Source organism: Prosopis cineraria, unplaced genomic scaffold (genome assembly GCF_029017545.1).
Source record: "Prosopis cineraria cultivar Desert tree isolate PC_DT_omini unplaced genomic scaffold, ASM2901754v1 PC11, whole genome shotgun sequence".
In the NCBI taxonomy this organism is placed as follows: domain Eukaryota; kingdom Viridiplantae; phylum Streptophyta; class Magnoliopsida; order Fabales; family Fabaceae; genus Prosopis; species Prosopis cineraria.
This window is the reverse complement of record NW_026555342.1, coordinates 22,724,319-22,737,040: the sequence shown is the minus strand read 5'-3', so window position 1 is coordinate 22,737,040 and position 12,722 is coordinate 22,724,319. Positions and strand designations below refer to the sequence as shown.

General features: G+C 35.8%; 1 long non-coding RNA gene across 1 annotated transcript; it reads left to right on the top strand.

The window, feature by feature from the left end:
* The first annotated feature begins 3,418 nt into the window (after window positions 1–3,418).
* Window positions 3,419–5,163, top strand: LOC129285436 (uncharacterized). The gene is made up of 3 exons (XR_008587209.1): window positions 3,419–3,607; window positions 4,070–4,142; window positions 5,105–5,163. It is a non-coding gene; the product is annotated as an uncharacterized LOC129285436 (long non-coding RNA).
* The last annotated feature ends 7,559 nt before the right edge of the window (window positions 5,164–12,722 follow it).

Sequence of the window (12,722 nt, the reverse complement as noted above, 5' to 3'; positions counted from 1 at the left end):
GCAGGGGAGTATTTGATTCTCTGTGATGAGGTAAGATGTTTAGAATTTTTTATGGCATATGTTTGATCTGTTTTAGGCAAATAATTATGTTTTTTTTTCGTGTTTATGATCTATGATAGTATTACTAATAAACCATATTAGTGAAAACTTATTAACATTATTTAATCTTGTAGATATGTGGAAGCTTAATCTTGTCATTTCTTATGATGGAAAATGGGATTTATTAGTTTAGGTATTTAATTATTGTTTGTGATAAGCTAAGATGTTTAGAATTTTTTACGGACTATCTTTGATCTATTTTGAGTAAATGATTATATTTTTTTCATGTTTCTAATCTACAATAGTATATTACTGGTAAACCATTTCAATGAAAATTTATCAATATCATTTAATCTTTGTATATATGGGAATGCTTAATCTTCCATCTTCAAGTATTTAAAAGAAATTTTTTGTCTAAAAAAAATATTTGAAAGAAGGTCATGTTATTTGCAGATAGGATAGTTTTGTCATATAAAGCTCAATTAAATATTAAAATGGCCATTATGCAAAATAGAAAAAATGTTAGGTCGTTTATTGGGTTTGATTCTATAAATTGGATTATATATGCAAAAGCCCCTATAATAAATAATATTATTTATGAGTCTTAAATATTATACCTTATGTCTTCAATTCCATAAAATATATAAAGGAAAATATAACATTAGATCTCTATACTTTGATTGCATTTTATTTTTAGTTCCTATAATTTTATTTTTTTATTTGATTTGTTTACAATGCTAGTCCTTGAAGTTTTAAAAGTGTACATAAAAACAATGAGCTGAAATTAACATAATTAATTTTTCTGTAATCTGTTAACCATTTTGTTGGCATGATAAAATTATGCTGACATGGAAATAAATTGACTAGGTTTGATTACAAATAAAAAGTAAAAGAGAAAAAGCTTTCTTTTATATTTGGCTGAAGACAAATGTGTGATTAATTTTACTTTAGCAAAAGGGTTAAAAGAGTTAAGTACATGTCACTGAAATTAACTCTCATCATGCAAGCTCATGATCCTCACATGCATTTTTAAAATTATATGGATTAATATTAGAAATCGATTAAACTAATAAAGAAATTGAGAACAATAAAATAAAACTATAGAAATTAAAAACAAAAATGAAATCAAAGTATATTGGCTTGATGTTGTATTTCATAATACACTAAATCATATGTTTATAAACGCGTAATTGAAGGTTAAAAAAAATGGTTTTATACGAATTGAGAGGAAAGGGTTCTTGGTAAGGCCATAGTCCGACATCCATATCTAATGGGCTAGCTTGTGGGCTTGGGTTCTCAACACACGCTTCCGAATTCTAATAGATTAAATTATGGTTTTGCACGCGGAAAGAATGTTCTCAAAGTTATGTAATATGTACCCAAAACAAAACAAAAAAACAAAACAAGAATATTCTGGAAGTTAAAGGGTTGAATTGTAAAGTAGTAAAAATTAGTTTTCTATTAATATGGTTGCACATTCACCCAGTGGCAAAGAAATAAGTGGCATTTTAAGCATTTTTATGATGTAATATCTCCCCTTAAGCTCTGCATAGATTACCCCCGCTAAGCAAGTTATTTAGCACCTCAATGAACAATTTCAATTTTTAAACGGTGCACGCAGATGCGATCACGAATGTAATTCAAAGACAGATATCAACTACAGGGTCACAAAAGAAAGATCTTCAGTTTTTTTATATTGGCCCTGACAACCAATTTCTTCTTCAAAGCTGGGAAATTCAATCTACTGCCTTTAAGAGAAGGAAGATAACTTACAGTGCTGTTTCCCTATCACTCAACCATAAAGGATGGATCGAACTGCTTTTCTGCAAATTTGAGACTCTCTCCCGACATCTCCTTAATTTTCTGTGTTTGCAACGTCTTATTTTAGATCAAAAGCTTCTCTTTGAATCATTTGGTGAGTTTGCAAGTTTAGGGAATTTGAAGATCCGATTTAACAAGGGAGTTTGTTTCAGCACTATTTGACAGCACCTTGTGGATCAAGACATCTCAAAGCTTAAAACTTTAACAGCTGTATCTTCTAGAAATGTGGCTCTGCCTTAGTTTTTTTTTTCCTGCCTTTTCTTTTTATTTTAGTAAACCTGTTTTAATGCTTTCTTTGTAGACTTCTTTTCTTCTTTTGTTAATATAATTGACTTGTCACCCAAAAAAAAAAAACAAACAAACAAAGAAATAAAGACAAAACAAAATTTCTTAATTATTATTAATGACCAAGAAGAAGGATCAGGCACGCAAGCCAAGGTCTTAAATTCCTAGTTATTGATGACATCACTGTTACTACCTCCGTACTTTTTGTTAGTTAACTTCTATATTATCATTTTGCTATTTAATACAAGTCACTTTCCCTTGTTTATGTAATTTTTGTGCATAATCTCGATTTAATTCTCAATAAAAATCTTTTAAATAACTTTTATTTAAATTTAAGGACAAGAATAAAAAATGGTTTAATTTTAAGACAATTTTATTAAGTGAATTAGTTAAAAACTGTGATAACCCTTATAAAAATAAATTAATATACATATATATATGATAATTGGTTTATGTATGTTTATGTTAAATCCTTATACAATTATGCTAATAGAGGAAGCTGATGCAGTGGTAGTTGGGCTGGATTATTTTCATTTGGTCCCAAGTTCGAACCGTAGTGAGCCCATGGAATATTTTTCTTCCTTTGCTGATTTTCCTCATAAAAAAATTACCAAATTACCCCTAATATAATTATATTTTTATTTACTCTTCTTTTGTTCTTTAGAAAGGATTCTGGAGCAAAAGAGAAAGAGAGAGTCGGTGGAGAGGGTAAGAGAAATCCTAGGTCTAGAAATTTCACTTCCTCCGTATACAGCAGTCACTGGCGTTGGTGACTACTGAGGTTCCGTCCGCCGTTGCTAGTGGATTGAGGTGTGCGTAAGTGGCTTCCTTCTTCCTTGCCGTGACGCCGTCTGATGTGTATGCGGGCTCGAGCTGCAACTCGCCTTCTCCTCTGTTCTGGGTGTTATAAAAGAGCATGCTAAACCTTCTCCTTCTTCCTCCTTGAATCGTTGCTGCTTCTCTTCAGTTTTAGCTGTTATTATCGTCGGTACGCTTGCCTTTACTCCATCTATCGTTGGTCAGTCAACGAGTGATCTTTGCACTCTGTTTTCTTTATTTATTTCAGATTACCGAGCTTTTCTCCCTTCTTTATCCAGGTGCATGTGTGAGTATTTAGATCTTCCTTCTCTTTATTATCACCAGTGATTATTGTTGGAAAGAGTTAGAGACTTGTGCTGCACCGATTGCTCCGGCTATCTTTCGTGTTCTTTGTCTCTGTTTTTTTTCCCTCTTTGTTTTCTGTTTTGGTTCTATCTGTGGCGTCATCTTCGAGTAACAGCTGGGATGAGAAACCAAGTTGCCAGAGCTGCGGCAGTGCTGTTATGAATATGGATTATTGTTGCTGATTCATTTCCTGTGTTTCCTTGCGAGTAGTGCTCAGTTTTCTGCGTCCCTGTTCTGCTGCAATCTTCATTTTCTTCTTCTTTCTCCTTTGTTGTCCGCTGCCATCTGGGTTGAGAAGGTGAGAAATTTTAAACTCTCCTATTGCTAATCCACTATGTCGTGAGAGTAAGAGATAAGGACATGTGTGACGTGCGTATACGTGAAATGCAGAAGTAGAGTTGTATGTGCTACTATTACTGTTTGGTATATGTAATCATGGCAACCTTACATTGTTCTGTCATCATTCATGCTGTTACGTAAGAAAAAGAAGAAAAAGGAAGAAGAAGAGAGGAGGAATTTCTATTTAAATGAATATTGCGGTTATGCAAGGAAGCAAGATGATATTGTAGATTGAGATTCCAATTAGAAATTATGGAATTAGACGATATTGCAAGATCTCAATAAAACTGAAAAAAAAAATTAGGAAGGAAAAATATTAACATCAACTTCGACAATTATGTATGTATGTATGTTGTTTGGTAAAATACCCAGGACAAATTTATTTAATTATTTATTTATTTATTTATTTATATTCTAATAGGGTGTGCAGAAGAAAGGGAACCTGACCAAAATTGAAAGAAAGGATATCTTTAAAAATTTTGAAGCTCCGACGAGTAAGTGAATAGCATTCCATTTAATATTTTATCTTTATTTTAATAGCCTCTTCCTGAATTATTTTTCTTATGAATTATATTAATTATGAAAATTTTAAGATATCAGTGAAAGACAAACGAGTTATGATATATGCATTCATTGATTTTTACAAAGATATTTCCAAGTTTGATGGAAGTAATCTTGTATGGTTGTTAAACTTTGAAATTTATTGGATACTCGATTAATACAAAGTTATGATTTTGACAAACGTTGAGATTTGACACAATTCATGCGAGTTTGATTTTGAAAATGACAATTTAAATTCAAAATAATCATTTCTCTCGCATGTTGAAATGGGATTTCTAAGAGAACTTTACACAGAACACTGTTACTAACGGCAGTTCTGTTAGTCCGTAGCGCGCTGTGGTTAAATACTAGCTAGTTTGTTTCGTGAGTTTTATTCTCACGTTTGGTATTCGTGGGCTTCGTACCCGCGTTTGATTTCGTGGCCTGAGCCACGTTTGGTTACTTACCCTTGTGGGCTGTGTGTCCACGTTTGATTCGTAGCTCCGGCTGCGTTTGGTTATTTACCCTCGTGGACTGGTGTGTCCACGTTTGTTTTCGTGGCATAAGCCGCGTTTGGTTATTTACCCTCGTGGACTGAGTGTTCATGTTTGTAACCTGTTCTGTTGAGTTCTCGAAATTTTAAATGTTGATTAATATGTATTTTTGAAATTTATCCAATGTTGACTAGTAATTTGTATTATTTTGAGTTATATGAGAGCAAATGGTTTCTTTAAGCATGAGAACATAAATTGTTCTCTACTTATTCTTATTTTTCAAATATGATTATAATTTATATGCTTATAATTTTGGTGGAATTACTTTCAATTATTTGACACCATTATTAGAGACTGTTAATTTAAATTTTAAGAATTTTATTATGGGAATGCTATTCACTGGAAAAATTATTTGGCTTCAGATTGGTTAGCTGACGCCGATTCTACCAGCAACCTCAAAAGGGCAACTAGCTACAGTGGGTGGATATTTTGATTGGTATTATTGTTTTTATGTAAATATATAATTTGTATGTCCTGTTGATTTGAGAGAAAGAATAGATGCTCCACATAGGTTGTTGATAAACTTTATTTTTGATCTGTATATGGGTTGTTGGCTGGATGGAGCTACGCTCCTGATTTATACTGTTATCTGTCAGAATTTTGTTGTAGAATTTTCGGGAGATCCTAGTTACAGGGGAGGTTCTGCCGAAATTTTTACAAAAATATCGACACTCTTTTATAATATTGAATCCAATAAGTTATTTTAAATTTTCATAGGATTTGATTAAATTTTGTTCCTTTCTTTTGTAAAAAAAAATGAAAAATGAAATCAATGTTTATTTTAAGGCTTACGGGAATGTGTAAGTGACTCATACTCGTGCCGGTCACCCTCTATTTTGGGGCGTGACAATTTGGTATCAGAGCCAAGGTTTTTACATATAAAACTATGTGGAGCAGAAACTTGCCAGTGAGGTTTCAATTATCATTATGAACCCAGGCATAATTATAATTGAGACATCATTGGAAGTTCTATAGGAAGTTTTCAAACGACGTTTGTTTTTTTTTATTGACTTTTTATTATATAAAGGAATTGTATTTTGAATTAAATATTTCTTTTGTTTCTTGATATAGTGAAATATGCCACCCAGACGTCGAGTATCTACCAGGAGCTCCACTAGCAGTAGAGCCTCTGGCAGAATTTCTCCAACAGATGATATGCCCTTGAGAGGTAGAGGACGGCGTCAGAGTAGGATCAGGGCTAGGGGTGGTCGAACCCTTAGGCCCCTTCAAGATATTCCTTCTAGAAGTGATCGAGTAAGTTCTCAATCTGAAGAACAAACAGTCCCTTCGACAAATGATACCCCAGAGGAAAATCCTATAGTTAAGTTATCGAAGTTTATGAAGCTAAACCCATCATCTTTTTCGGGAACTAATGCACGAGAGGACCCAATTGAGTTTCTCGAAGGAATTGAGAAGAGATGTAGGGCCTTGAGATGCCCTGATGCTCAGTATGTTGAATTTGCAGTGTTCCAACTTCAAGGGGTAGCAAGTACTTGGGCAAAAACAGTCCCAGGTTTGCATGCAACGAGAGCACCTTCTTTAACTTGGGAAGAATTCAAGACTACATTTCTAAATCGCTATTTGCCTCAGAGCACTAGAGACGCAAAAGTTGAAGAGTTTCTGACTTTAAAGTGTAGTAAAGGAATGTCTATAGTAGAATATGACCAGAAGTTTACTGAATTATCCTCTTTTGCTCCTCATATTATACCGACTGAAAAAGAACGAATTAGCAGGTTTGTACAAGGATTACCAGTTGACATACATGACAACATAGCACCTATGTTGAGTCGTGATATCACCTATGCTGAGATTGTTGATAGTGCATTAAGAATTGAGAATCGACATAAGGCAGAAGAAGCAATTTCTAAGAAACGCAAGAGGGAGCATGATGAGAAATTTCCTGGTTCTTCTTCCAAGAGTCATCAATTTTCAAGTCAATCTCACTTTCGTGCCTCACAATCTAAGCCTAGATCATTTGGTTCACCATCAGTAAGCACTCCCGTTGTGAGACCCAATTCTGGTAATGTGAGACCTCGAGCCCAGTCAGTGCCGAATCAATCGGGTTATGCTAGAGTCCCTTGTAATAGTTGTGGAAAATATCATTCGGGACCGTGCTATAGAGTGTCTGGTGCATGTTTTGAATGTGGACAGACGGGCCATTTGAGAAGAAATTGTCCATATCTACAGTCTGTGTCAAGTCACGGATCAATTCAACCTTCTCCTCGCCCTACTTCCTCATCAATCCCACCTGCTAGAACTGCTTCTACTTCAGCTAGCAGGGGTAAATTTGGAAGGGGAAATGGTCAGCGGGGACAATCTTCCTTAGGACAAAGGCAGGCGAGAGTTTATGCCATGACAAGACAGGATGCTAAAGCCTCAAATGCTGTTGTTACAGGTATTATAACTGTGTGTTCTAATCAAGCTTATGCATTATTTGATCCTGGATCCACTCATTCATATGTGTCCGCTTATTTTGCTAAGAGGTTGGGTAAAGAACCTATCCAACTTGATAAGTCATTTGTAGTTGGTACTCCAGTAGGGGAATCTTTAATTGTTTCTTATGTGTACAAGTCTTGTGAAGTGTCTCTTGAGGGCAGAGAAACCCTTATTGATTTGATGATGCTTGATATGATTGATTTCGATGTCATCCTGGGCATGGACTGGTTAGCTTCTTGCTATGCTACCGTTGATTGTCACTTAAAAGTAGTGAAATTTGATATTCCAGGTGAAACTTCTTTTATATTGCAAGGAAGTTTTATAGAAAGACCTACTAATCTTATTTCAGCTTTAAAAGCCCAACAATTACTGCAGAAGGGTTGTCAAGGGTTTTTAGCGGTGATAAGGGATATTGATAAACCCACTGTTAGTTTGGATCAAATTCCTGTTATTCGGGAATTTCCTGACGTTTTTCCAGAAGAGTTACCTGGATTGCCACCTGATCGAGAGATTGAATTTGCCATTGATTTAGTTCCGGACACTCAACCAATTTCTATTCCACCTTATAGAATGGCACCTTCTGAGCTGAGAGAACTAAAGACTCAATTGCAAGAACTGTTAGATAAGGGATTTATCCGACCTAGCACATCTCCTTGGGGAGCACCAGTACTTTTTGTGAAGAAAAAGGATGGGTCATTAAGACTCTGTATTGATTATCGGCAGCTTAATAAGGTGACGGTGAAAAACAGGTACCCATTGCCTCGTATAGATGATCTTTTTGATCAGTTACAAGGAGCTCAGTATTTTTCCAAAATAGATTTACGTTCAGGTTATCATCAATTAAAGATCAAGAAAGAGGATATACCTAAGACTGCATTTAGAACCCGATATGGTCATTATGAATTCCTAGTAATGTCATTTGGGTTAACTAATGCACCAGCAGCTTTTATGGATCTAATGAATCGGGTGTTTAGACCGTTTCTTGATAAGTTTGTGATTGTTTTTATTGATGATATTCTGATATACTCAAAGAGCCTAGAGGAGCATGAACATCATTTACGGATGGTTTTACAGACGATGAGGGAACAACAACTTTATGCCAAATTCTCTAAATGTGAATTTTGGCTTGATAAAGTTACCTTTTTAGGACATGTTGTTTCTAAAAATGGTATTCAAGTGGACCCAGGCAAAGTAGAAGCGGTGCAAAATTGGCCAAGGCCAACAACTGTTACAGAAATTCGCAGTTTCTTAGGTCTTGCAGGATATTATCGTCGTTTTGTCAAGGATTTCTCTAAAATAGCAGCTCCACTGACAAGATTAACTCAAAAGAATGTGAAATTTGAATGGAGTAACAAGTGTGAAGACAGTTTTCAAAAGTTAAAGGAGTGTTTGACTTCGGCACCAGTTTTGAGTTTACCATCAGGCAATGGAGGGTATGTAGTTTATTGCGATGCTTCTCGTGTGGGTTTAGGCTGTGTTCTAATGCAGCATGGACGAGTTATTGCTTATGCCTCAAGGAAACTTAAGAAACACGAGCAAAACTACCCAACTCATGACCTAGAGATGGCAGCAGTTGTTTTTGTGTTAAAAATTTGGCGTCACTATCTTTATGGTGAGACATGTGAAATCTATACTGATCATAAGAGTTTAAAGTACATTTTTGAGCAAAAAGATCTTAATCTTAGACAAAGAAGGTGGATGGAGTTACTGAAGGATTATGACTGTACAATTCTTTACCATCCTGGTAAGGCAAATGTGGTGGCTGATGCCTTAAGTAGAAAATCGATGGGTAGCTTGGTGCACATGACTTCGACAAGGAGGCCTTTGGTGCAAGAAATTCATAAACTTGAGCAGAGTGGAGTCAAGTTTGAAATTATTGATAAGGGACCATTTCTGGCTCATGTACAAGTTCGTTCTTCTTTAATGGATCAGATTAAGAGCGCTCAATTTTCAGATCCAAAATTATGCAAGTTAAAAGAAGCAGTTATAGCTGGAAGTAACATTGAGTTTGAAATTGACCAGGAAGGAATATTAAAGTGCAAGGGTAGAATTTGCGTGCCACACGAGGAAAACTTGAAGCGACTTATCATGGAAGAGGCTCATCATTCTTCATATACCGTGCATCCAGGAGCAACTAAAATGTATCAAGATTTGAAACAACTGTATTGGTGGGATGGCATGAAAAAGGATGTGGCAGACTTTGTCTCACGCTGTTTGACATGCCAGCAAGTTAAGGCAGAACACCAAAAGCCAGCTGGGCTACACCAAAGGTTAGAAATACCAGAATGGAAGTGGGAAAATATCACAATGGACTTTGTCACCGGGTTACCTCGCACTGCTAAGGGGTATGATTCTATCTGGGTTATTGTTGATAGACTGACGAAATCAGCTCATTTCATTCCAGTAAAGACAACATATAATGTTGATAAATATGTTCAATTATATATTGATGAGATTGTGCGATTGCATGGAATTCCAATATCCATAATTTCTGATAGAGGTCCTCAATTTACTTCCCGATTTTGGAAATCTTTCCAAGAAGCTTTGGGCACTCGATTAGACCTTAGTACTGCTTTTCACCCACAAACTGATGGCCAGTCTGAGAGAACCATTCAGATACTTGAAGATATGTTAAGATCTTGTATTCTGGATTTTGGTGGCAGTTGGGACCGTTACTTAGCTTTGGTAGAGTTTTCTTATAACAACAGTTATCAATCTAGCATACAAATGGCCCCATATGAAGCACTTTACGGCAGGCAATGTAGGTCTCCTATTGGGTGGTTTGATGTTGGTGATACTAAGCTGTTGGGACCAGATTTGGTGCAAGATGCTATTGAGAAAGTGAAAATAATTAGAGAAAGATTAATAACAGCCCAAAATCGACAGAAGTCTTATGTTGATAATCGACGTCGAGAATTACAATTTATAATTGGAGACAAAGTATTTCTTAAGGTGTCTCCTATGAAAGGAGTAATGAGATTTGGGAAAAAAGGTAAATTGAGCCCAAGATATGTTGGTCCATTTGAAATTCTGGAAAAAATTGGTGCAGTTGCTTATCGTTTGGCGTTACCGCCTGAATTGTCAGGTATTCATCCGGTGTTTCATGTATCAATGTTACGGAAATATTTATATGACCCTTCTCATGTAATTGAAGCTCAGGGGATTCAAATATCCCCAGACTTATCTTATGAAGAAGTTCCAGTAGCTATTTTGGATCGACAAGTTAAGAAGTTGCGGTCAAAAGAAATCACTTCGGTGAAAGTGCTATGGCGAAATCATTCTCAAGAAGAAGCCACGTGGGAAATTGAAGTCGACATGCGTGCTAAGTACCCACACCTATTTGTGGAATAAGGTAAGTATAAATTTAAATTCGGAGGACCGAATTTCTTAAGGGGGGAGAATGTGATAACCCTTATAAAAATAAATTAATATACATATATATATGATAATTGGTTTATGTATGTTTATATTAAATCCTTATACAATTATGCTAATAGAGGAAGCTGATGCAGTGGTAGTTGGGCTGGATTATTTTCATTTGGTCCCAAGTTCGAACCGTAGTGAGCCCATGGAATATTTTTCTTCCTTTGCTGATTTTCCTCATAAAAAAATTACCAAATTACCCCTAATATAATTATATTTTTATTTACTCTTCTTTTGTTCTTTAGAAAGGATTCTGGAGCAAAAGAGAAAGAGAGAGTCGGTGGAGAGGTAAGAGAAATCCTAGGTCTAGAAATTTCACTTCCTCCGTATACAGCAGTCACTGGCGTTGGTGACTACTGAGGTTCCGTCCGCCGTTGCTAGTGGATTGAGGTGTGCGTAAGTGGCTTCCTTCTTCCTTGCCGTGACGCCGTCTGATGTGTATGCGGGCTCGAGCTGCAACTCGCCTTCTCCTCTGTTCTGGGTGTTATAAAAGAGCACGCTAAACCTTCTCCTTCTTCCTCCTTGAATCGTTGCTGCTTCTCTTCAGTTTTAGCTGTTATTATCGTCGGTACGCTTGCCTTTACTCCATCTGTCGTTGGTCAGTCAACGAGTGATCTTTGCACTCTGTTTTCTTTATTTATTTCAGATTACCGAGCTCTTTCTCCCTTCTTTATCCAGGTGCATGTGTGAGTATTTAGATCTTCCTTCTCTTTATTATCACCAGTGATTATTGTTGGAAAGAGTTGGAGACTTGTGCTGCACCGATTGCTCCGGCTATCTTTCGTGCTCTTTGTCTCTGTTTTTTTTTCCCTCTTTGTTTTCTGTTTTGGTTCTATCTGTGGCGTCATCTTCGAGTAACAGCTGGGATGAGAAACCAAGTTGCCAGAGCTGCGGCAGTGCTGTTATGAATATGGATTATTGTTGCTGATTCATTTCCTGTGTTTCCTTGCGAGTAGTGCTCAGTTTTCTGCGTCCCTGTTCTGCTGCAATCTTCATTTTCTTCTTCTTTCTCCTTTGTTGTCCGCTGCCATCTGGGTTGAGAAGGTGAGAAATTTTAAACTCTCCTATTGCTAATCCACTATGTCGTGAGAGTAAGAGATAAGGACATGTGTGACGTGCGTATACGTGAAATGCAGAAGTAGAGTTGTATGTGCTACTATTACTGTTTGGTATATGTAATCATGGCAACCTCACATTGTTCTGTCATCATTCATGCTGTTACGTAAGAAAAAGAAGAAAAAGGAAGAAGAAGAGAGGAGGAATTTCTATTTAAATGAATATTGCGGTTATGCAAGGAAGCAAGATGATATTGTAGATTGAGATTCCAATTAGAAATTATGGAATTAGACGATATTGCAAGATCTCAATAAAACTGAAAAAAAAAATTAGGAAGGAAAAATAAACATCAACTTCGACAATTATGTATGTATGTATGTTGTTTGGTAAAATACCCAGGACAAATTTATTTAATTATTTAATTATTTATTTATTTATATTCTAATAGGGTGTGCAGAAGAAAGGGAACCTGACCAAAATTGAAAGAAAGGATATCTTTAAAAATTTTGAAGCTCCGACGAGTAAGTGAATAGCATTCCATTTAATATTTTATCTTTATTTTAATAGCCTCTTCCTGAATTATTTTTCTTATGAATTATATTAATTATGAAAATTTTAAGATATCAGTGAAAGACAAACGAGTTATGATATATGCATTCATTGATTTTTACAAAGATATTTCCAAGTTTGATGGAAGTAATCTTGTATGGTTGTTAAACTTTGAAATTTATTGGATACTCGATTAATACAAAGTTATGATTTTGACAAACGTTGAGATTTGACACAATTCATGCGAGTTTGATTTTGAAAATGACAATTTAAATTCAAAATAATCATTTCTCTCGCATGTTGAAATGGGATTTCTAAGAGAACTTTACACAGAACACTGTTACTAACGGCAGTTCCGTTAGTCCGTAGCGCGCTGTGGTTAAATACTAGCTAGTTTGTTTCGTGAGTTTTATTCTCACGTTTGGTATTCGTGGGCTTCATACCCCGCTTTTGATTTCGTGGCCTGAGCCACGTTTGGTTACTTACCCTCGTGGGCTGTGTGTCCCGTTTGATTCG